Source organism: Lycium barbarum, chromosome 4 (assembly GCF_019175385.1).
Source record: "Lycium barbarum isolate Lr01 chromosome 4, ASM1917538v2, whole genome shotgun sequence".
Classification (NCBI taxonomy): Eukaryota; Viridiplantae; Streptophyta; class Magnoliopsida; order Solanales; family Solanaceae; genus Lycium; species Lycium barbarum.
The window spans coordinates 50,189,026-50,216,655 of NC_083340.1; the positions used below are offsets into that span (position 1 = coordinate 50,189,026).

Consider the following 27,630-nt stretch of genomic DNA (forward strand, 5'->3'; position numbering starts at 1 on the left):
GGTGCAGGAACGTAGTCGCCACTCCTGCCATTGGCACCACAACACGTCAGATATCAGAAATTCTTCTCCGATCTCCGTCACACATCATAACATAACCACGGTACCCGGGGGCGGACAGATAACACAGCACCCCGAGCCCGGACACATCATACTTCGTAATATATCCTCGGTAACCGGGGACGGACATATAACACAGTACCCCGGAACCGGACACATCATACTTCAGAATTTACATATGGGGCTCGGCGGCCCACCGCACGATATACGTACCGGCCCGGGATCCGGTGAAAGGAATCATAGCATATGCACGAACTGATTAATGAGGAACCACATACATACAGATCGTCATACAGACTCAACAGAACAGAAGTAGGCCAACTGGCCGATCGAACCAAGTATTCAGATAGTTTTCAAGGTACGTGCCTACACGTCACTTGGGGAGGCACGACAGATTATAACCAGAACCAGATTTCCAAATGTCAAAAACTATCTTGTAAGTTTTGTATAAAAACAGTCGTATCGTGATCAGAATAGTAGTCCAGGTGTTTTCTGAGAAAATCGGGCAAAACTAAAGTAATTAAGATCATACAGAAGGTATCGGGCCTCGTGGGCCCGCCGCGGATAAACTCGAGGCGACATAGGTAAATTACCGATAGTAGACCTTATAAGGTTATCCATAATCATCTAGAAGTGTTCCGACTCCGTTTAGGGAAGTTTTTTACAAAAATTCACTTTAAAGGCAATTTGTAAGAAAATAGCTTCAATTGGATTGAAGGAATTGGAGCGGTTTTCCGTCTCGAATTCCGGGGGACGGAGTCGTACTTCAGGCTCGCGGCCGAGCCTATCACATCCGGAACATGCCTAGGAACAAAGGGAAATGCTTCACATACCTCGATAGCGCCTTACGCTCGCTTGGCGTCGACTTCAATTTCGTCCAAAATCTAGAAATGGTCAAGTTTACCATTTGTTAGTTTCAAACTTTTCAATAATTCAACTTAACACATACTTGCCTACCGAAATTTCGGCAGCATTTCCTCTGTATATAAGACATCCCCGAGACTGAGCTCGGCTCAATTCATCAACACAACAACCCAAAGACAGCATCAAAACAATAACAGACATTAAAACATACACTATGGCATCACTAGCCATCTTTCGACATAACGAAACATCTTTCGTTTCCAACTTACATTTCCAAACCAAACTTGTTATTTTCATATTCATCATCCATCAAAATCATTACAACATACATCGGAGGCATCCATACCATTTTCACACAATATTCATAAGATATGCAAACATTCAAACTTTCCATTAAGCCACTACTTTTCCAATTTTTCCTAACCTTCAACATACAAGTTCATTATACCTTTCCATCTTCCAAATTCATCAACAATAATCATAATTTGCCTCTTGATACATTCATTTCCATTTTTACATAAATCATTACAAAGTTGCATACTTTCCTACAACAACTTGATAACCATTTTTCCAAGACAATAAAGATTGTTATCTTTCCATTCACTTCACCATAACATACTTAACATACAAACAAGATCAAATTCATACTCCATCAACACATAACAATACCATACGGCCACCTCCTACATTCTTCAATTTTCACTAATTCATTCCACTTCCATTTCTAATACAATTTCCACCATACTACAACTAAATTACAATATAAATTCAAATCATCCAAGACATGTAATACATGTACATGTATTCGGCCAACATGCATATTTTTCAACACACAAAATTTCCATGTTTTTCATTCATTCACGCATACTACGACATACATATAACTTCCATAACATATCAAAATCATAAAATCCTTACCTTTCTTCAAGTTCTTCACTTGGAGGTTAAAATTGCTTTCTTGCCACAATACTTATATCAACTTGTAGAGGGCCTTGAGCTTAGTACTAATCTCACAAGACTTGGATATTTACATCAAGGATTTGGCTCCCAAATTTTTTTTTCTTTCTTTTCTCTTTTCTTTTCTCTTTACCCGAATTGGTCTTCCTTTTCCTTCTCTTATTTTGTTCTTTGTTCTTATTGTTTTCTCTAGAAGGTTCTTAATATATGGATGACTTATAACATAAATTGTCACATGGAAAATAATTCCATGGACTTGGGCTCAAGCTTGGCCGGTTGGGCCTCTCCCATTTGGGCCTTGTTTTCTTATTTTTTTTTTAGTCCAACCTGTTGGCTCATAATGTAATTCATAAGGCAAGTTTCCAAAATTCCAATTTTGCCCTTGGCCACCTTTCGTAATTCCATACCAACGTACCCATAACCGACACATTCGTGCCAAGTAAGGTCCAATTGTGGCCTTATTCATCACAAGTCAATTTATCTTGAATCTTTCGAATAAACAAAAATGTCGGATATAACACCCATGGGCCAAGAATAGTGCCTGAACTGGACACTCGTATACAGACCTGTTAAATATGGTCAAACTAAAACTAAGGACAATATGGAAAATTGTAAAAACAACGAAGGATTCACAACACCACATATCATAAACCTGTTTCCTGAGGAGTCACGGCTAACCACAACATAACACAATACGCAAGCCGACGAGGTTGCCACTATACACGGGAATATCAAAAGCAAACCATATAGACACAGCTGACCAAAACCTATATACTACCCACACATGTCTACAGACCTCTAAGAGTATAAAAGTGAAATATGATCGGACAGGGCCCCGCCGTACCCCTGGACATTACATAAGTCAATATCAAAAGACCTGTACCAAAATAGTCTAGGCTCCGGAACAATGGAGCTCTCCAAACAGTTGAGCAGAAGTCCTAAGCTGGAGGAACACCAAATTGAGTATCTGTACCTGCGGGCATGAAACGCAGCCCCCCAAAGAAACGGGGTCAGTATGAGATATGTACTGAGTATATAAAGCATGAAGTACAATAAGGAGAATCATAACCAAATAGATGATTACAGAAGGCAAGTATGATAATCAAAGATACCAATGCACCTGTGCCTTACGAGATAAGAATCATGCATGTCTATACCATATACCATATCCGGCCCATTATGGGACTCGGTGAATAAAGTCATCATATACCATACTCGGCGCCATAATCACATCATATATATATATATATATATATATATATATACATACATATATATACCGTACCCGGCCCTCTAGTGAGGGACTCGGTGAACAATGCAGTGAAACTGTTCACGAAAACATACCCGGCCCAGGACTCGGTGAAAGATATATTAACAGCATGCACGAGCAGAGTAGTGAGCAACCATATACAAACTAAATCATCATCTGAGACTCAATAGAGTAGGTAGAATGAACTAATACTTGAACATCAAAGATAACAATCATATCAAGTACCCCTCAAATGTCACTATGGATTATATCAAATAGAACTTCAAAAATCATAGACACATATCAAGATAATGTGAAATAGGTTCTGGATATCAAGAACATTAGCTATCCGAGTGTCACTAAGAATAGGTGTTTCTTTGGAGTTATATGCTCGTCGTCTATTTGTTTATAAAGATCATGCCAAAAGAAAGAAGGGTTAGCTTTACATACCTATTATAGATCAACCGTAACCAAGCTTGCGTCGTCGCCCCTTTAGCCTATTAATATGAGAGTAACACTATTGTTAATAAACTACCACTTCCCAAACTTATAAATCTACAACCAATCACTTATGGGAATCACTCCTTAGTTTATACTCCTTGATTAGCATTTTGATTAGTTAAGAACTTACGGAAATTGGGTTGCATTTCCTCTATATAACTCGCCTAACCTGAACTTCCAATTACTCTCTGATTATCACAACAATACCAACAACAACGATAATAGAAATAATCATATTAAATCCTTAAAATCCAGCCCATAAACAACTCAAACAACCCAATAACCTCTCTTAATCCTTTTTCAATCCAAATCAATAACATCTAAGATTATACACCAAACAGACCAACATACGCTTCGTATACGATACGTTATACACTTGTTTTCTTCTAAATTTATGAACCATATCAATAACAACACGACAACAACATCAACTACCATCCATGTACAAGAAAATTACTTTAATATCGTTTCAATAGCAAGCACAAAATAGTCCATCGAAATGACAACATCGAAATACAATCTTCGACCTTTACTTCGCAAAATCACAAACACGTGGAAGAGACTATAATATTACCATGAACAACAGCACCCATACATATCTACAATTATATTTCCAGCCCTTCAACATAAACAAATTACCTTCAAATATAATTCAACAATAACAACAACACTAATCAAACTTAATCCACCATTATCAATTTAGAACAGCCCCAACACGGTCCAAACAGAACTTTAACATTAACGTGTACAATTTCTTGCATCGAATTTCACTTAATAAGGGTTAATCTCTCAGTTACAACATCATCTACTCCAATTACACCATAGAAAGAGAAGATCTTACCTAAATTTAGTTAGGATAGATTCTACAATCACTTGTACCAATTGAACCACTTCTTCTTTCTCAATTTAAATCCCAAGGTTGCTGCCTCCTTGAACGTGTAGAACACTTTTTAGAATTTAATTTCTCTTCCTTCCAAGCTTTGAGCTCATCCGTGAGCTGCCATGGCTATGTGCTTCTCTCTTTCAATTGAATTGGAATTGCAAATGAAATGTATGACTAACATTAGTCATCAATTTCTGGTTGTACGTCCGTCAAGCTACCCATAGATTTACGCCTAAGAGCATCTGCTACAACATTTACTTTCGCTGGATGGTATAGAATATCAACATCATTATCCTTTAGTAGCTCTAACCACCGCCTCTGCCGCAAATACAACTCTTTCTGCTTAAAGATATATTGAAGACTATTGTGATCCGTATAAACATCAATGTGAACACCATATAAGTAATGCCTCCATATCTTCAAGGCATGAATTTCCGCTGCTAACTCCAGATCATGAGTAGGATAATTCCTTTCGTGCTTTCTAAGCTGTCGGGAAGCTTAGGCTATAACCCTGCCATGCTGCATCAATACGCAACCTAGTCCAACACCTGAAGCATCATAATAAATAACATAGCCATCTGGTCCCTCTAGAAGAGTTAAGACTGGAGCCGTAGTCAGCTTGTCTTTCAGCAATTGGAAACTTTGCTCACAAGCATTAGTCCACTGGAACTTAGCTGCCTTCTGAGTTAGCCTTGTTAAAGGCGCTGAAATCATGGAAAACTTTTCTACGAATCTCCTGTAATATCCTGCTAGCCCCAGAAAACTGCGTACCTCAGTAGGTGTCGTAGGTCTAGGCTAAGTCTTTACAGCCTCGATCTTCTGTGTATCTACCCGAATACCATATGCTCCATTAATATGCCCCAAGAATGCCACTGAAGTCAACCAGAATTCACAATTAGAGAACTTAGCATACAACTTCTGGTGTTGGAGCACTCTAATTACCATCCTCAAATGATCTGCATGCTCAACTTCTGAATGTGAATAGACCAGAATATGATCGATAAATACAATCACAAACATATCTAAGAATGGCTTCAACACCCGGTTCATTAAATCCATAAATACTGCTGGAGCATTGGTCAGCCCAAAAGACATCACTCTAAACTCATAATGCCCGTATCGGGTCTTGAATGCAGTCTTCGGAATAGCTGCCTCCTTTACCTGTACCTGATGATAGCCTGACCGTAAGTCTATCTTCGAAAAACACTTAGCACCCTGCAACTGGTCAAATAGATCATCAATCCTGGGGAGGGGATATCTATTCTTTATTGTTACTTTATTCAGCTGCCTATAATCAATACACATCCGCAACGACCCATCTTTCTTTCTCACAAATAATACCGGTGCTCCCCAAGGTGATGTGCTAGGCCTGATGAAGCCCTTTTCTAATAAGTCCCCCAGTTGCTCTTTTAACTCCTTTAGCTCTGCAGGTGCCATTCTATAAGGAGGAATAGATATGGGCTGAGTATCTGGCAATATATCTATAGTAAACTCTATCTCCCGCTCAGGAGGAAGACCTGGTATATCGTCTGGGAATACTATCGGGACTGACTAAAAAGTCGGTACCGCTGCTTTCAAGTCATGCACACGAACCAGATGATAAATATAACCCTTTCTAACCATCTTCCTTGGCTCGAGGTATGAAATAAACTTACCCCTCGGCGATGCTGTATTCCCCATCCACTCTATAATCGGCTCTCCTTGGAACTGAAATTGAACTATCTTTTCTCTACAATCAACGTTAGCACAATAAGAAGCTAACCAATCCCTACCCATAATAACATCAAACTCAGTCATATCTAACTCTTTCAGATCTGCCACGGTGTGACGACTATATATAATCACCGAACAATTCCTATATACTTGCTTTGCTATGACAGAATCTCCTACCGGTGTAGCTACTTCAAATTCTTCTATCAACTCAAGTTCTATTCCGATTCTACTAGCAACAAAAGGAGATATATATGATAAGGTGGAGCCTGGATCTATTAATGCATATACGCCCCGAGAGAAAATCGATAATATACCTGTAACCACATTCGGTGACGCCTCCTGATCCTGCCTACTAGCCAAAGCATATATGCGGTTCGAAGGACCGCTAGAACTGGAAGCTCCGCCACGACCTCTAACGCGGCCTGCTGGTGTCTGAATACCCTGCCCCATAGGGCGCATAGCTACAGAAGAAGATGAACCAGCAACCGACCCAGTAGGCTGAGCCATACCACCTACACCATCCCCATAAGGACACTCTCTCTTTATATGGCCCTGACGGCCGCACGAAAAACAAGCACCTGTAGCAAGACGGCATACCCCAGAATGGAGCCTACCACATCGAGAACGCCGAGGCAAAGGTGGCCTCGACTGACTCAAACCTTTATTCATCTGCGAACCCGAAGCTTTGGAGCTCTGATCGGCTCCTGAATACCCTGTGCGGTCAAATATCCTACCTGTGAACTGTGGGGGTACATTTAGTGCTGGCTGGAAGAATATCTAATATACTGCTGAGGCTACCTGCCTCGAAACTCACCAGGATAACCAGCCGATCTAGCCCTCTTATGCTGGCCTCTGTCGTAATCTCTATCTGGCTGATGTCCTATGTGTCGATCATCTACCCCCTGTGCATATACCTGTACCCGAGCAATATCCATACCTGGCTGAAGAGCCCCTGCCATACAGCCATCAATCAAATAACGATCCAGCCCCATCACATAACGATGCACTCTATCCGCCATATCAGCTACAATAGTAGGCGTATATCTAGCCAACAAATCAAACTCAAGACTGTACTCTCGAACGCTCCTGCCACCCTACCTCAAATGTAAGAATCTATCAACTCTAGCTCGCCTCATCTCTGGAGGCAGGAAATGTCCAAGTAAAGCCTCCACAAACTCATCCCATACTGCTGGAAGAGCACCCTCACCCCTAGATAACTCCCACGACTCATACCAATTAACAGCTACATCACGCAACCGATACGAAGCCAACTCAACAGACTCAGTCTCAGAAGCCTTCATTATCCTCAATGTACGCTGCATCTGCCGAATAAACTCCTACGGATCATCCTCGGGCTTTGACCTGAAAAACTCTGGAGGATTACAACTTAAGAAATCACGAGCCCTCAAACTATCAGATATATCCGCATGGTCAACTCCTAGTCCATGCCTGCGAGCCTGCCGTGCTACTAATCTGGTCAGTAGCTGAACTGCATCTCTCATGGCCCTATCCTCTGCCCCTGGCTGAGGAGCTGGAGGCTAAGGTACTGGGGTCTCGTGAGCTGGCGGTGGGGCTGTCCCCTGATCTGGAGCTGCTGCTACTCTAAGTTCCTCTGGAGGTGGCGGTGTAGAAGAACTCGCCGACTAAAGTACAATCTCGGGCATAAACTGGGCACGGGCCCTAGTAACTCTCCCAGTCTGGCTAGTATCTCCTGCTACCGATTTGCCCTTCTGGGCAGCTGTCGCTTTCTTTGGAGGCATAGTTGTAATCACAATAATTTGTTAGGGTGGGGTTATCCTGATAATATAGCTCTATCGCACGATCTAGAGTAAGAAGGAAAAGAAACATCCTAAATGTCCTGTAGCTTCCTGTTTATAGATGTGGTGCACAACACACCGATAAACAAGACTCTACTAGACAAGGTCTGTAGACACTCCGAGGATGAACTGCTCTGATACCACCTTTGTCACGACCCAACCCACGGGCCAAGAATAGTGCCTGAACTGGAAACTCGTATACAGACCTGTTAAATATGGTCAAACTAAAACTAAGGACAATATGAAAAATTGTAAAAACAACGAAGGATTCACAACACCACATATCATAAACCAGTCTCCTGAGGAGTCACGGCTAACCACAACATAACACAATACGCAAGCCGACGAGGCTGCCACTATACACGGGAATATCAAAAGCAAACCATATAGACACAGCTGACCAAAACCTATATACAACCCACACATGTCTACAGACCTCTAAGAGTATAAAAGTGAAATATGATCGGACAGGGCCCCGCCGTACCCCCGGACATATACATAAGTCAATATCAAAAGACCTGTACCAAAATAGTCTAGGCTCCGGAACAATGGAGCTCTCCAAACAGCTGAGCAGAAGTCCTAAGCTGGAGGATCACCAAATTGAGTATCTGTACCTGCGGGCATGAAACGCAGCCTCCCAAAGAAAGGGGGTCAGTACGAGATATGTACTGAGTATATAAAGCATGAAGTACAATCCCACCAATATAAACATCTGAGGTCATGATACATCTTCGTTCACCCTGGATGAACAGAATAACTGGCATAGTGTGCCTTTTCCATAACCTGTTTTCGTAGCCCTGCAACCTCAGTGTCACGACCCAACCCCGTAGGCCGCGACTAGTGTCCGACGTGGACACTCGTATATACTTACCAACCAAATCTCGCTTGTGCCAACATACTATGAATCTCGTGCGTCCCAAATTATAAACATGTCATTTAAACCATTATTTATATTATAAAACATAGGTTGATCATATTAACGTAGCGTAGGGCAAACCGGGCACAAACCAAGCAAACATCACAGACCGAACACGACCCATGACCCACATACATGTCTACAGGCCTCTAATACAGACAACAGAACCATATGACGGGACAGGGCCCCGCCGTACCCAAAAATAACTATAACCACGAAACCATATACAACAAAGAGTTCTGTACCAAAAGTATGGGCTCCGGATCAAAGGAGCACTCCCAACAGCAGACTGTGTACCCTAGGCTGGCGGATCACCACAGTGAGCGTCTGTACCTGCGGGCATGAAACGCAGCCCCCGAAGAAAGGGGGTCAGTACAGAATATGTACTGAGTATGTAAAGCATGGAATATAGAAATCAGAACTATAGTCGAAACAAGCGGTAAAAGAATAAGTACATGGTCCAGAATATCAAAATCACTCACTTCCCAGACCCAGATCATACAGATCATCACGAATCATGCGAACCAATATAACCTAGCAGAAGGGTTACCAAACATACAGGGTTTCCAGACGCAACTTATGCCTACCCAGCTCACGTGTCAGACGGAGTGTACAACATACAGAATACTCAGACGATATAGTATACCGGTTGGAATATAGGACGTACAGAGTATCAGAACTTACTTTTCAGACGCAGATCACACTTAATGCACGTTATAGTCATATGCCATATCAGGACACCGTGGCGTACCGGATCAGACGCTGTAACCTGCGAATCATATGATGTCTACAAGGAGTGTGCCACCTCGAGCTCAGCCCAGTACAGTGGTCACACCATACATAAACGTATCATATCAGGCGGCGTATAGCCGGAGTATATCATATCAGAACACGCGCCTACAAGGGGTATGCCACCTCGAGCTCGGCCCAGTACAGTGGTCATCCCATGCAGAAACTGCCCGTTTTTCCCGCTCGAGCTCTGCCCAGTACAAGGGTCACGGATCAGTCTCGGGAGCTCGAGCTCTGCCCAGTCCACTCCCAACGCGTCTGCCTGGTATCAGACTATGCGGCACAAATACTGTCCGCTTTGGGGATCGAGCTCAGCCCAGACCACCCCTCACAGTTTTGTTTCAGAACGCAGTAGACAACTTAGGGGAACAACGCACGATAACATATCCGGGCCCGGCTCAGTGAATAGGCATGCGAAGGCTTGCACGAGCAGAGTAGTGAGAAACCAGATGCACACATATTTTCAGACTCGATAGATACGAATACTTATTAACATTTGAGGATTATAAACATATTCCGGAACGATCAGAATTGATATGTGAAACTTACGGACACTTTTACCACAGAATCGTTACGAACATTTCAAAACAGATTCCAATCGACGGGTCAGTTCAAGGAAACGGACAGTAGTCATAGTGTACATACATAGCCTTTTGGATGGCACGATGGATTATATCAACCCAAAACATCTGGAATCATTTTTACGTGTCAAAGCAATTTATAAAAACTGTTGGAATAATTGAACGTACTATCCGAATATTCGTAACGGATTACTCGAACAGAATATTCATATCCGAATACTTATATCAGAATGCTTCTAGCAGAGTACTTATATCGGAACACCTATGCCAGGATACTCATGTCAACAAAAGGGCATACGACCGAGTTGTCATAGTGCGCACGATCAATAACCGGCCCGGGGACCAGTGAACGATATCATAATAGTGGGCACGAGCGGATTCATGAGCGGCTAATGCAATTTATAAATCGAAATAGCTATAAAGCCTGGTATAATAATATGTCGGCCAGTTAGTCAAACTAATTGAACATTTGGTCAATATAGGGTTTATTTCACAAAACTACTTCCAGAATTATATCTATAGTTCAAAATGTAATTTAGAATGTCAAGGACAGTCAAAACATTACTCTATGATAGCCAAAGTCATAAACAATAGTCTTTTTCCGACACTATACAAAAATGAGCCTAATAGAGCAAACAAAAGAATCTCGGGCTTAGTGGGCCCACCTCGAGTCAAGTCGAGGTGGCGGGCCTGAATCGCGAGTATTAGGATCTATGGAATCATCATTGGAAGTTTCAGAGCGATTCTACTACATTTACCAAAAGTTTCGGACGTTTGATCATTTTCCAATAAAATGTGATATTTTATAATTCAATTAGATTGAATGAATAGTACTCAAATTCAAATCCGAATTTCCATGAACGGAATTGTCCCCGAGGCACAAGTATCGACCTAGTATACTTAGGACATGCCAAAAGAAGGAATGAGTTAGCTTTACATACCTTACGCGCGTCTTATGCTCGCTTAAACTCGATTCCCGTTTCACCCAGAATCTACAAATGGTCACATTTACCAATTGTAAGTTATGGATTTTAAGGATTCAACTTAAAGTCATAGTTGTCCACCGAAATTTCGGCAGCACCTCCCCTATAAATATAGCACCCCCGAGAATCATCTCGGCTCAAATAGCAGCAACAACAACCCAATAACAACACCACCAACAACAACAATCACAATATAGCACAACATAAGGCAACTAGTTCTACTTTCCGACATAATGCAATAACGTTCATTCCGACTTCACACTTCCATACTAATCTCAATATTTTCATATTCATAATTAATCAAGATCATCACCATATAGTTTGGAAGCATTTCATATCGTTTCCACAAAATATTCATACGATATACAAAATATACAACTTTACACCAAAGTCATAACTCATTCAAAACTTCTAACCTTTGACATACATATTCATAACATGCTCCCACCTTCCAAGTTCATTAATAATCATCATAATTTGCACCCTAACAACTTCATTTTCATAATGTCGTAAAATCACACCTAAAGGACATAAGCTTCTACATTCCATTTCAATGCAAACTTATATCATATTATCTTCATTTACATTGCAAGCATCACCACAACACAACTAACATGTTAAACAAAATTAATCCATTCCCATTTCAATGCCTATACCACACGACCATATTCCATTTTTCCAATTTCCATCCCATTCATTCAACTTTCCTTTCCAATATAAATTCCATCCTACACACAACTAGAATACAACATAAATTTCAACTCACTTCACTTACACATTGACACACACACACACGGCCAAACTCTATATTCCATACCCACTTTGAAAACTTCAATTTTTCCATACAATCAACTCATTCCCACATACTACAACACAAACAAGACTTCATACCACAAATAAAAGGGATGAATTCTTACCTTTTTCCCTAGTCTTCTTCACTTGAATATGTGATCAAATTGAGGAATTAAATGCTCCACCCTCCGAAACAACTACACCAAGTTGTAGAGGGACCTTGAATTAGTAGGAATTCAACAAGAAAATAATTTTTGGGATCAAAATTGGAGGTCTCAATTTTCCATGGTCATGGCCGAAACACCTTGTGTTTTTTGCTCTCTATTTTCTTTCCTACTTTCTTGAACATTCTAAGTGATAAAATGAACTAATACATGGGCCATATCTATATTTATTTCTTGAATTAAAATTTCCATGGGCCTTGGGCCAGTTGGCCATATGGCCGGCCACCTTGTGGTCTTGGGCCTCAATTTTTCTCAATTTTTTTTGTGAGCCCAAATTGTTAGAAATCTTGTTTTGAAATTCCCGAAACTAATTTCCGAAATTCCAAGTTTGCCCCTTGGCCTTCCCCGATGTCTCCGCGTCAACACTTTTCATAAGCAACAACATATATGTCAAATGAAATCAAAATGTGGCCTTATTCTTTCCAAGTCACAATTATTCCAAATTTTCCGAACACGCGAAAACACGGGATATAACATCCTCCCCCCCTTTAAAACATTCGTCCTCGAATGTTAAATTAGCCTTATAGGGTTTTACAAGCATTTCGGGGGAGTTCTCCTTATTTCCTTCAAAATTCTGCCAAACGTCACAGTTACTATCCCCTTTTACACACTCGCCTTAGTTCTATTCTCGAATATCATTACACTAAGACTTTCCGGCTTTAACTAGTGGTGAAACCGACATTAGTCTACTTATAACAGTTATATCGTGTCTTTCGCTTTGTCCTTTAGGTTTCGTTCAGTCAAAGGTTTCATATATCGTAACACTGACTGCTGAGACTGTCTGTCTAAGAGTTTCCTAGAATGCCCAGCCAATCTAGCCCTCTTGGGCTGTCTCCTGTCACAACCTCTACCCGACTGATCCTCTCTGTGCCGGTCCTCCATCCCTAGAGCATAAGCCTGTAATCGGGCGATGTCCATATCAGTCTGCGATGCCATCGCCATGCAGCTGTCAACCAAGTAGGGGTCCAACCCTATCACGTACCGGTGCATCCGGTCAGCCATATCAGCTACTATAGCGGGTGCATACCTAGCCAGAGAATCAAACTCCAAATTATACTCACGAACACTCCGACCCCCCTGCCGCAACTGCAAAAACCTATCAACCCGCGCCCGCCGTAGCTCCGGGGGTAAAAAGTGACGGAGAAAAGCAGCCACAAACTCATCCCACGTAGCTGGGGGAGCACCCTCACCCCTGGATAACTCCCAAGACTCATACCAATTAATAGCGACGTCTCGTAATCTGTGTGAGGCCAACTCAACAGACTCGGTCTCAGAAGGTCGAACCAGTCTCAACGAGCGCTGCATCCCTCGGATGAAATCATGGGGGTCCTCATCGGGCTTAGACCCGAAAAACTCTGGGGGATTACATGTGAGAAAATCACGGACCCTCAGGCTATCATGCCTGTCATCATCCCCCCTCAGCCTGCGTCCGCGAACCTGTCCTGCCACCAGTGTCGTCAGTAACTGTACGGCCTCCCTCAACGTCCTATCCTCTGCCCCAGACTGGGGAGCTGGAGGCTCATACGCTGGAGCCTCCGGAGCTAATGATGGACCTGCTCCGGGCTCCGCCGGTGGTGGTGTAGCTGAACCCTCTGACTGAAGTACAATGTCGGGCATAGTCTGAGTACGAGCCCGCGTAACTCTCGGCATCTGACTGGTCTCTCCCACCACCGCCTTGCCTTTGCCCTTCTGGGCAGCCGTTGCCTTCTTCGGAGGCATCACTGAAAAACATAGCAACTAGTCAGAAAAGAGTCATCCTAATAGCACAGCTCTATCGCACGATCTAAGATCCAAAGAAGGGTAACATCCTAAATGTCCTGTAGCCTCCTGTTTATAGATGTGGTGCACAACACACCGATAAACAAGACTCTACTAGACACGGCCTGTAGACATTCCGAGGACAAACTGCTCTGATACCACTTTTGTCACGACCCAACCCCGTAGGCCGCGACTAGTGTCCGACGTGGACACTCGTATATACTTACCAACCAAATCTCGCTTGTGCCAACATACTATGAATCTCGTGCGTCCCAAATTATAAACATGTCATTTAAACCATTATTTATATTATAAAACATAGGTTGATCATATTAACGTAGCGTAGGGCAAACCGGGCACAAACCAAGCAAACATCACTGACCGAACACGACCCATGACCCACATACATGTCTACAGGCCTCTAATACAGACAACAGAACCATATGACGGGACAGGACCCCGCCGTACCCAGAAATAACTATAACCACGAAACCATATACAACAAAGAGTTCTGTACCAAAAGTATGGGCTCCGGATCAAAGGAGCACTCCCAACAGCAGACTGTGTACCCTAGGCTGGCGGATCACCACAGTGAGCGTCTGTACCTGCGGGCATGAAACGCAGCCCCCGAAGAAAGGGGGTCAGTACAGAATATGTACTGAGTATGCAAAGCATGGAATATAGAAATCAGAACTATAGTCGAAACAAGCGGTAAAAGAATAAGTACATGGTCCAGAATATCAAAATCACTCACTTCCCAGACCCAGATCATACAGATCATCACGAATCATGCGAACCGATATAACCTAGCAGAAGGGTTACCAAACATAAAGGGTTTCCAGACGCAACTTATGCCTACCTAGCTCACGTGTCAGACGGAGTGTACAACATACAGAATACTCAGACGATATAGTATACCGGTTGGAATATAGGACGTACAGAGTATCAGAACTTACTTCTCAGACGCAGATCACACTTAATGCACGTTATAGTCATATGCCATATCAGGACACCGTGGCGTACCGGATCAGACGCTGTAACCTGCGAATCATATGATGTCTACAAGAAGTGTGCCACCTCGAGCTCAGCCCAGTACAGTGGTCACACCATACATAAACGTATCATATCAGGCGGCGTATAGCCGGAGTATATCATATCAGAACACGCGCCTACAAGGGGTATGCCACCTCGAGCTCGGCCCAGTACAGTGGTCATCCCATGCAGAAACTGCCCGTTTTTCCCGCTCGAGCTCTGCCCAGTACACTGGTCACGGATCAGTCTCGGGAGCTCGAGCTCTGCCCAGTCCACTCCCAACGCGTCTGCCTGGTATCACACTATGCGGTGCAAATACTGTCCGCTTTGGGGATCGAGCTCAGCCCAGACCACCCCTCACAGTTTTGTTTCAGAACGCAGTAGACAACTTAGGGGAACAGCGCACGATAACATATCCGGGCCCGGCTCAGTGAATAGGCATGCTAAGGCTTGCACGAGCAGAGTAGTGAGAAACCAGATGCACACATATTTTCAGACTCGATAGATACGAATACTTATTAACATTTGAGGATTATAAACATATTCCGGAACGATCAGAATTGATATGTGAAACTTACGGACACTTTTACCACAAAATCGTTACGAACATTTCAAAACAGATTCCAATCGACGGGTCAGTTCAAGGAAACGGACAGTAGTCATAGTGTACATACATAGCCTTTTGGATGGCACGATGGATTATATCAACCCAAAACATCTGGAATCATTTTTACGTGTCAAAGCAATTTATAAAAACTGTTGGAATAATTGAACGTACTATCCGAATATTCGTAACGGATTACTCGAACAGAATATTCATATCCGAATACTTATATCAGAATGCTTCTAGCAGAGTACTTATATCAGAATGCTTCTAGCAGAGTACTTATATCGGAACACCTATGCCAGGATACTCATGTCAACAAAAGGGCATACGACCGAGTTGTCATAGTGCGCACGATCAATAACCGGCCCGGGGACCAGTGAACGATATCATAATAGTGGGCACGAGCGGATTCATGAGCGGCTAATGCAATTTATAAATCGAAATAGCTATAAAGCCTGGTATAATAATATGTCGGCCAGTTAGTCAAACTAGTTGAACATTTGGTCAATATAGGGTTTATTTCACAAAACTACTTCCAGAATTATATCTATAGTTCAAAATGTAATTTAGAATGTCAAGGACAGTCAAAACATTACTCTATGATAGCCAAAGTCATAAACAATAGTCTTTTTCCGACACTATACAAAAATGAGCCTAATAGAGCAAACAAAAGAATCTCGGGCTTAGTGGGCCCACCTCGAGTCAAGTCGAGGTGGCGGGCCTGAATCGCGAGTATTAGGATCTATGGAATCATCATTGGAAGTTTCGGAGCGATTCTACTACATTTACCAAAAGTTTCGGACGTTTGATCATTTTCCAATAAAATGTGAGATTTTATAATTAAATTAGATTGAATGAATAGTACTCAAATTCAAATCCGAATTTCCATGAACGGAATTGTCCCCGAGGCACAAGTATCGACCTAGTATACTTAGGACATGCCAAAAGAAGGAATGGGTTAGCTTTACATACCTTACGCGCGTCTTATGCTCGCTTAAACTCGATTCCCGTTTCACCCAGAATCTACAAATGGTCACATTTACCAATTGTAAGTTATGGATTTTAAGGATTCAACTTAAAGTCATAGTTGTCCACCGAAATTTCGGCAGCACCTCCCCTATAAATATAGCACCCCCGAGAATCATCTCGGCTCAAATAGCAGCAACAACAACCCAATAACAACACCACCAACAACAACAATCACAATATAGCACAATATAAGGCAACTAGTTCTACTTTCCGACATAATGCAATAACGTTCATTCCGACTTCACACTTCCATACTAATCTCAATATTTTCATATTCATAATTAATCAAGATCATCACCATATAGTTTGGAAGCATTTCATATCGTTTCCACAAAATATTCATACGATATACAAAATATACAACTTTACACCAAAGTCATAACTAATTCAAAACTTCTAACCTTTGACATACATATTCATAACATGTTCCCACCTTCCAAGTTCATTAATAATCATCATAATTTGCACCCTAACAACTTCATTTTCATAATGTCGTAAAATCACACCTAAAGGACATAAGCTTCTACATTCCATTTCAATGCAAACTTATATCATATTATCTTCATTTACATTGCAAGCATCACCACAACACAACTAACATGTTAAACAAAATTAATCCATTCCCATTTCAATGCCTATACCACACGGCCATATTCCATTTTTCCAATTTCCATCCCATTCATTCAACTTTCCTTTCCAATATAAATTCCATCCTACACTCAACTAGAATACAACATAAATTTCAACTCACTTCACTTACACATTGACACACACACACAGCCAAACTCTATATTCCATACCCACTTTGAAAACTTCAATTTTTCCTTACAATCAACTCATTCCCACATACTACAACACAAACAAGACTTCATACCACAAATAAAAGGGATGAATTCTTACCTTTTTCCCTAGTCTTCTTCACTTGAATATGTGATCAAATTGAGGAATTAAATGCTCCACCCTCCAAAACAACTACACCAAGTTGTAGAGGGACCTTGAATTAGTAGGAATTCAACAAGAAAATAATTTTTGGGATCAAAATTGGAGGTCTCAATTCTCCATGGTCATGACCGAAACACCTTGTGTTTTTTGCTCTCTATTTTCTTTCCTACTTTCTTGAACATTCTAAGTGATAAAATGAACTAATACATGGGCCATATCTATATTTATTTCTTGAATTAAAATTTCCATGGGCCTTGGGCCAGTTGGCCATATGGCCGGCCACCTTGTGGTCTTGGGCCTCAATTTTTCTCAATTTTTTTTGTGAGCCCAAATTGTTAGAAATCTTGTTTTGAAATTCCCGAAACTAATTTCCGAAATTCCAAGTTTACCCCTTGGCCTTCCCCGATGTCTCCGCGTCAACACTTTTCATAAGCAACAACATATATGTCAAATGAAATCAAAATGTGGCCTTATTCTTTCCAAGTCACAATTATTCCAAATTTTCCGAACACGCGAAAACACGGGATATAACACTCAGGTACACATAATCTGCCTCCATATTGTAGTACTCCGTCAGGTGTAGCCTCGAATGGGGTCTTCTCCTTTTGAAGAGTTGTATCCCTATACCCTGCCAGAACAGGGTCCTCATACTGATGCCTTTTTACCGCCTCTATGATAGAGGATTCAGCGACTTCTCGAACAGAAACTCCACCATCTCCCGAATCAGCCAAACGGACTCCAAGGTTAGCTAGTCGGTAAATCTCACAGACCATATCCTTCCTTTCTGGTTGTACGTCCGTCAAGCTACCCATAGATTTACGGCTAAGAGCATCTGCTACAACATTTGCTTTCCCTGGATGGTATAGAATATCAACATCATAATCCTTTAGTAACTCTAACCACCGCCTCTGCCGCAAATACAGCTCTTTCTGCTTAAAGATATATTGGAGACTCTTGTGATCCGTATGAACATCAACATGAACACCATATAAGTAATGCCTCCATATCTTCAAGGCATGAATTACCGATGCTAACTCCAGATCATGAGTAAGATAATTCCTTTCGTGCTTTCTGAGCTGTCGGGAAGCATAGCCTATAACCCTGCCATGCTGCATCAATACACAACCTAGTCCAACACCTGAAGAATCACAATAAATAACATAGCCATCTGGTCCCTCTGGAAGAGTTAAGACTGGAGCCGTAGTCAGCTTGTCTTTCAGCAACTGGAAACTTTGCTCACAAGCATCAGTCCACTGGAACTTAGCTGCCTTCTGAGTTAGCCTTGTTAAAGGCGCTGAAATCGTGGAAAACTTTTCTACGAATCTCCTGTAATATCCTGCTAGCCCCAGAAAACTGCGTACCTCAGTAGGTGTCGTAGGTCTAGGACAAGTCTTTACAGCCTCGATCTTCTATGTATCTACTCGAATACCATCTGCTCCATTAATATGCCCCAAGAATGCTACTGAAGTCAACCCGAATTCACAATTAGAGAACTTAGCATACAACTTCTGGTGTTGGAGCACCCTAAGTACCATCCTCAAATGATCTGCATGCTCCACGTCTGAACGTGAATAGACCAGAATATCATCGGTAAATACAAGCCCGAACATATCTAAGAATGGCTTCAACACTCGGTTCATTAAATCCATAAATACTGCTGGAGCATTGGTCAGCCCAAAAGACATCACTCTAAACTCATAATGCCCGTATCGGGTCTTGAATGCAGTTTTCGGAATATCTGCCTCCTTTACCCGTACCTGATGATAGCCTGACCGTAAGTTTGTCTTCGAAAAATACTTAGCACCCTACAACTGGTCAAATAGATCATCAGTCCTGGGGAGGGATATCTATTCTTTATTGTTACTTTATTCAGCTGCCTATAATCAACACACATCCGCAACGACCCATCTTTCTTTCTCACAAATAATACCGGTGCTCCCCAAGGTGATGTGCTAGGCCTGATGAAGCCCTTTTCTAATAAGTCCCTCAGTTGCTCTTTTAACTCCTTCAGCTCTGCAGGTGCCATTCTATAAGGAGGAATAGATATGGGCTGAGTATCTGGCAATACATCTATAGTAAACTCTATCTCCCGCTCAGGAGGAAGACCTGGTAGTTCGTCTGGGAATACTATCGGGACTGTTACACCCCGGAAAAATTTCGCGTTACCAAAACTGTAGACAGCTTAGTATGGGCCAATGGAAGAGTAAAGTTACGCTAGGATTAAGGAGGGTAAGCTTCCGAGGCTTTGAAAGAAAGTTAGGCAAGGTCTGATACGAAAATTTGGGCTAAAGGGAAGAAATGATATGTTCTAGTATATTGAGGGTTTTGAAGTAAAACAAAAGTTTAAAGTGAAGTTCGGGAAGTCTAGTTTCCAGTGGAACAAGCGGCTCCTCAATCGGACATCGGGGTAAGGAGATATGGACATTACAAGTTAGATGGGAAAGCCAGGAAAGTGATCTACGCGAACGCGTCAGGGAGTGGCGCGAACGCGCAGAAGGCGAAGGGCCAATACAGCGCGAACGCGCCCCCACGTGGCGCGAACGCGCTGAACAAAAAAAAAAGAAAAATTGAAAAAAAATTGAAAATCAAGTTCAGAATGAAGGGTGTGTTATAAGAAGGTAATAATAACATATATATGACATTTGGAGACCATATGGTGTAAATTAGTTCACATGCTATTTGACGAAACGCCCTCGCTGCCGCGAGCTAAGTGGGACCCACATGTCGGAGTTTTATAAAGGACATATGATGAGACATATGAATAGTATATGGAAAGTTGAGCAAGTCCTAAGAGGGACCCATAAGCCAAAGAAAATGAGTGTAGGCCCTCCAAAAGGACGATTTAAAAAAACGTTTTCGGGTGATCTGACTTTGAGGGGCAATAACGGTATTGAAAGTTTGGAATTTGGAAATTCACCAAGGATAAAAGTTGTATATAATTGAATTATATTTCTAACCATAGGTCGTGGGCCCTCACACGATATCGGGATCAAGCGTTATGACCATTTTACTGAACAAAGGTCCAGTCAGAAAATCAGGCCAGCGCGAACGCGCCCAAAGGTGGCGCGATCGCGCTGAAGGAATTTAATGTCGGTTCAGGCAGAACCGAACCGTTATAAAAAGGGGGAGAACCCCTCATTTTCAGGCTAAAACACACTAAAAACATCCCAAATATTCCAGAAAATTCCCCCAACTTTCCCCCACCAAATTTTGGCCCAAACCAGGTATAATTTTCCAATTCTAGTCCGGATAGCGTATAGTTTTCGCTGCAGAATCGCATAGCGATGTGTTGTGGCCTAAACTTAGCGTGGAAAAGTGAAGATAAAGCAATATTAAAGGGAGAAAGGTATGAATCTCTTTCTATTTGTGTTAATAACGGTTTATTCACGAAGAAAGCGTGGTTAAATGATCGTATATTGAGTTGATTATTTATGAAAGTTGGAAAACAGCGTGTGGGCTGTTCTATGGAATATTTTGGAGTTGGAGATATTATGATTAATGTTGGTATTGTTATTGTTATTGTTATTGTTGGTTGCTGAATTGAGAATTCGGGCTAGGCATATAAACAGGGGAGATGTTGCCCGATTTTCGATGGAATATAAAATGGTTTAAATTGAAACTCGAAATAAGGGTGTGATATGGAGACTAACTTAGGCGAATCCTCTCGAATGTAGATTTACGAGCTCGGACAAATAAGCGTAGCTAATAGGAGGCGGAACAGGTATGTAAGGCTTACCCTTTCTTTCTTTTGGCATGTCCTAGAGCCAAATAAGGTATGATATGCACCTTGGGGCAACTCTATTCTTTGATTCCGAGTTTGTTTATGATTCTTATTCACTATTTGGTATGAGTATACTCAGTATAGTCGAGTTTATTATATGATCGATTAACGAGTAAGCATAAAGAGTTTTTGTTCCTAAAATGGTTCTGTAAGCATTAATGTCCCTAACTTTCGTAGACCGTCTCGGATTGCTTTGGAATGTTCGTAAAGGTTTCTGCACTAAAATGTCCGTAACTTTCTTATACTAACTCGGATTGACCCAAAACGTGTTTGTGATCCTTCAAGTGTCGGCTAGCGTACCTGTCTATCGAGTCTTAAAAATTGATTTATGTGCATACAGTTTCTCACTACTCTGCTTGTGCATGCCTCAATGTATCTTTCACTGAGTCCCGGGCCAGGATCTGTTATCGTGCGCCTTCCACTGCATTGTTCACTTCATCCCTCACTAGAGGGCCGGGATCTGTTATATGTATGTGATGATATGATGATATGGGGGTGGCGGCCAGGATGGCATATGATGATTCTGTTCACCGCGTCCCTCATTAGAGGGCCGGGATCTGTTATATGTATATATGATATATGATGTTGACATGCATGATTTGTGTTTGAAAGTAAGTATTTGGTATTCTGAATAGTGCACTTACTTTCTATACTTTTATTCCATTTGTGGTTCTGTTTGCTGTGTTTCATGCTTACATACTCATTAAATACTCCGTACTGACCCCTTTTCCTTCGGGGGCCGCGTTTCATGCCCGCAGGTACAGACGCTCGTTACGGTGACCCGTCGTCCTAGGACATCCATTTTGCTGCTTTGAAGTGCTCCCTTGTTCCGGAGCCTATACTTTTGGTACAGACCCTTCTGTTGTGAATATGTATGTATGTATCTATATGTCTAATTAGGGTACGGTGGGGCCCTGTCGTGCCATGTGATTCTGTTGCTGCTCTTAGAGGCCTGTAGACATGTATGTGGGTCATGGGTCGTATTTGTTCAGTTATGTTAATATGGTTTACGTTTGGCACTTCCCTACACTACGACAGTCTAACCGGTTTGTGTGCGATGTCATAAGTAACGATTTAAAAGATATATTGTCTAGTATGCATGAAAATCCCTAATAGGTTAAATACAAGTAGATTTGGCTAATAAATATGTAGGAGTGTCCATCTCAGGCACTAGTTACGGCCTACGGGGTTGGGTCGTGACAGGGACTGACTAAAAAGTCGGTACCGCTGCTTTCAAGTCATGCACACGAACCAGATGATAAATATAACCCTTTCTAACCATCTTTCTTGCCTCGAGGTATGAAATAAACTTACCCCTCGGCGATGCTGTATTCCCCATCCACTCTATAATCGGCTCTCCTGGGAACTGAAATTGAACGGTCTTTTCTCTACAATCAACGTTAGCACAATAAGAAGCTAACCAATCCCTACCCATAATAACATCAAACTCAGTCATATCTAACTCTTTCAGATCTGCCACGGTGTGATGACTATATATAATCACTGAACAATTCCTATATACTTGCTTTGCTATGACAAAATCTCCTACCGGTGTGGCTACTTCAAATGCTTCTATCAACTCAGGTTCTATTCCGATCCTACTAGCAACAAAGGGAGATATATATGATAAGGTGGAACCTGGATCTATTAATGCATATACGCCCCGAGAGAAAATCGATAATATACCTGTAACCACATTCGGTGACGCCTCCTGATCCTGCCTACTAGCCAAAGCATATATGCGGTTCGAATGACCGCTAGAACTGGAAGCTCCGCCATGACCTCTAACACGGCCTGCTGGTGTCTGAATACCCTGCCCCATAGGGCGCATAGCTACAGAAGAAGATGAACCAGCAACCGACCCAGTAGGCTGAGCCATACCACCTACACCATCCCCATAATGACACTCTCTCTTTATATGGCCCTGACGGCCGCACGAAAAACAAGCACCTGTAGCAAGACGGCATACCCCAGAATGGAGCCTACCACACCGAGAACGCCGAGGCAAAGGTGGCCTCGACTGAATCAAACCTTTATTCATCTGCGAACCCGAAGGTTTGGAGCTCTGATCGGCTCCTGAATACCCTGTGCGGTCAAATATCCTACCTGTGAACTGTGGGGGTGCATTCCGTGCTGGCTGGAAGAATATCTAATATACTGCTGAGGTTGCCTGCCTCGAAACTCACCAGGATAACCAGCCGATCTAGCCCTCTTATGCTGGCCTCTCTTTGTAATATCTATCTGGCTGACATCCTCTGTGTCGATCCTCTACCCCCTGTGCATATGCCTGTACCCAAGCAATATCCATACCTGGCTAAAGAGCCCCTGCCATACAGCCATAAATCAAATAACGTTCCAGCCCCATAACATAACGATGCACTCTATCAGCCATATCAGCTACAATAGTAGGCGCATATCTAGCCAACAAATCAAACTCAAGACTGTACTCTCGAACGCTCCTGCTACCCTACCTGAAATGTAAGAATCTATCAACTCTAGCTCGCCTCATCTCTGGAGGCAGGAAGTGGCCAAGTAAAGCCTCCACAAACTCATCCCATACTGCTGGAAGAGCACCCTCGTCCCTAGATAACTCCCACAACTCATACCAATTAATAGATACATCACGCACCCGATACGAAGCCAACTCAACAGACTTAGTCTCAGAAGCCTTCATTATCCTTAATGTACGCTGCATCTGCCGAATAAACACCTATGGATCATCCTCGGGCTTTGACCCAAAACATTCTGGAGGATTACAACTTCAGAAATCACGAGCCCTCAAACTATCAGATCTATCCGCATGGTCAACTCCTAGTCCAAGCCTGCGAGCCTGCCCTGCTACTAATCTGGTCAGCAGCTGAACTGCATCTCTCATGGCCCTATCCTCCGCCCCTAGCTGAGGAGCTGGAGGCTAAGGTACTGGGGCCTCATGAGCTGGCGGTGGGGTTGCCCCCTGATCTGGAGCTGCTGCTGCTCTAAGTTCCTCTGGAGGTGGCGGTGTAGCAGAACTCGTCGACTGAAGTACAATCTCGGGCATAAACTGGGCACGGGACCTAGTAACTCTCCGAGTTTGGCTATTATCTCTTGCTACCGATTTTCCCTTCTGGGCAGCTGTCGCTTTCTTTGGAGGCATAGCTGTAAACACAATAATTTGTTAGGGAGGGGTTATCCTGATAATATAGCTCTATCGCACGATCTAGAGTAAGAAGGAAAAGAAATATCCTAAATGTCCTGTAGCTTCCTGTTTATAGATGTGGTGCACAACACACCGATAAAAAAGACTCTACTAGACACGGTCTGTAGACACTCCGAGGATGAACTTCTCTGATATCACTTTTGTCACGACCCAACCCCATGGGCCATGACTAGTGCCCGAACTGGACACTCGTATACGGACTTGTTAAATATGGTCAAACTAACTAAGGACAATATGGAAACTTGTAAAAACAACGAAGGATTCACAACACCACATATCATAAACCTGTCTCCTGAGGAGTCATGGCTAACCACAACATAACACAATACGCAAGCCGATGAGGCTGCCACTATACACGGGAATATCAAAAGCAAACCATATAGACACAGCTGACTAAAACCTATAGACAACCCACACATGTCTAAAAACCTCTATGAGTATAAAAGTGAAATATGACGGGACAGGGCGCCGCCGTACCCCCGGAAATATACATAAGTCTATATCAAAAGACCTGTACCAAAATAGTCTACGCTCCGGAACAATGGAGCTCTCTAAACAGCTGAGCAGAAGTGCTAAGCTGGAGGATCACCAAATCAAGTATCTGTACCTGCGGGCATGAAACGCAGCCCCCCGAAGAAAGGGGGTCAGTACGAGATATGTACTGAGTATATAAAGCATGAAGTACAATAAATAGAATCATAACCAAATAGAAGATTACAGAAGGCAAGTATGATAATCAAAGATACCAATGCACCTGTGCCTTACGAGATAAGAATCATGCATGTCTATACCATATACCATATCTGGCCCATTATGGGACTCGGTGAATAAAGTCATTATATACCATACTCGGCGCCATAACCACATCATATATATATACCCGGTCCTCTAGTGAGGGACTCGGTGAACAATGCAGTGAAACTGTGCACGAAAACATACCCGGCCCGGGACTCGGTGAAAGATATATTAACAGCATGCACGACCAGAGTAGTGAGCAACCATATACAAACTAAATCATCATTTGAGACTCAATAGAGTAGGTAGAATGAACTAATACTTGAACATCAAAGATAACAATCCTATCAAGTACCCCTCAAATGTCATTATGGTTTATATCAAATAGAACTTCAAGAATCATAGACACATATCAAGAAAATGTGAAATAGGTTCTGGATATCAAGAACATTAGCCATCCTAGTGTCTCTAAGAATATGAGTTTCTTTGGAGTTATATGCTCGTCGTCTATTTGTTTATAAAGATCATGCCAAAAGAAAGAAGGGTTAGCTTTACATACCTGTTATAGATCAACCGTAACCAAGCTTGCTTCGTCGCCCCTTTAGCCTATTAATATGAGAGTAACACTATTGTTAATAAACTACCACTTCCCAAACATACAAATCTACAACCAATCACTTATGGGAATCACTCAGTTTATACTCCTTGATTAGCATTTTGATTAGTTATGAACTTAACGGAAATCGGGCAGCATTTCCGCTATATATCTCGCCTAACCTGAACTTCCAATTACTCTCCCGTTATCACAACAATACCAACAACAGCGATAATAGAAATAATCATATTAAATCCTTAAAATCCAGCCCATAAACAACTCAAACAACCCAATAACCTCTTTTAATCCTTTTTCAATCCAAATCATTAACATATAAGATTATACACCAAACAGACCAACATACGCTTCGTATACGATACGTTATACACTTGTTTTCTTCCAAATTTATGAACCATATCAATAACAACACGACAACAACATCAACTACCATCCATGTACAAGAAAATTACTTTAATATCGTTTCAATAACAAGAACAAAACATTCCATCAAAACTACAACATCGAAATACAATCTTCGACCATTACTTCACAAAATCACAAACACATGGAAGAGAGTATAATATTACCATGAACAACAACACCCATACATATCTACAATTATATTTCCAGCCCTTCAACATGAACAAATTACCTTCAAATACAATACAACAATAACAACAACACTAATCAAACTTAATCCACCATTATTAATTTAGAACAGCCCCAACACGGTCCAAACAAAACTTTAACATTAACGTGTACAATTCCTTGCATCGAATTTCAATTAATAAGGGTTAATCTCACAGTTACAACATCATCTACTCCAATTACACCATAAAAAGAGAAGATCTTACCTTAATTTAGTTAGGACAGATTCTACAATCACTTGTACCAATTGCACCACTTCTTCTTTCTCAATTTAAATCCCAAGGTTGCTGCCTCCTTGAACGTGTAGACCACTTTTTAGAATTTAATATCTCTTCCTTCCAAGCTTTGAGCTCATCCGTGAGCTGCCATGGCTATGTGCTTCTCTCTTTCAATTGAATTGGAATTGCAAATGAAATGTATGACTAACATTAGTCATCAATTATGAATATATATGCTGCCTACCATGTTGACACATGTCCCACTATGGCATGGACCAATCAGATTTGGCCATATTGTAGTGGGGTCCATTTGGCACTCTAATTAACTTAATTAATCACTAATCACCACTTAATACTCTAATCATGGTTAGTTAATCCCTAATCTCAACTGACATTTCCACACTAATTATAATTTGCAAGTAAATTGTGCACTTATTAAAATCGGGATTAAAAAGTCCTTGTCTCATATCTCAAAAATAACCTTTTCCTTAAACTTACGTCGATTAACTTACGAATAATCCAACGTACAAAAATACGGAGTATAACATCCTTCCCCCCTTTAGAACATTCGTCCTCGAATGTTAAACTAGTCCTATAGTGTCTTATTAAAGTTTCGGGAAAGTCTCCTCTATCGCTATACCTACCAACCTGCATTTAGCAACCCACAGATGCCTCACAGGGCCAGAACAAAATATAGTTTTATCTATCAATCAATATAGTCAAGTAGGGATTAATATTACCTGTAGGCATTGGAAACAAGTAA

General features: G+C 41.8%; 1 long non-coding RNA gene across 1 annotated transcript; it reads right to left on the minus strand.

Annotated features, from left to right (window-relative positions):
- Positions 1 to 9,223: 9,223 nt before the first annotated feature.
- Positions 9,224 to 16,831, minus strand: LOC132638423 (uncharacterized). The gene is made up of 3 exons (XR_009581726.1): positions 16,696 to 16,831; positions 11,269 to 11,319; positions 9,224 to 9,290 (listed from the first exon to the last, which is right to left on the minus strand). It is a non-coding gene; the product is annotated as an uncharacterized LOC132638423 (long non-coding RNA).
- Between the last annotated feature and the right edge of the window lie 10,799 nt (positions 16,832 to 27,630).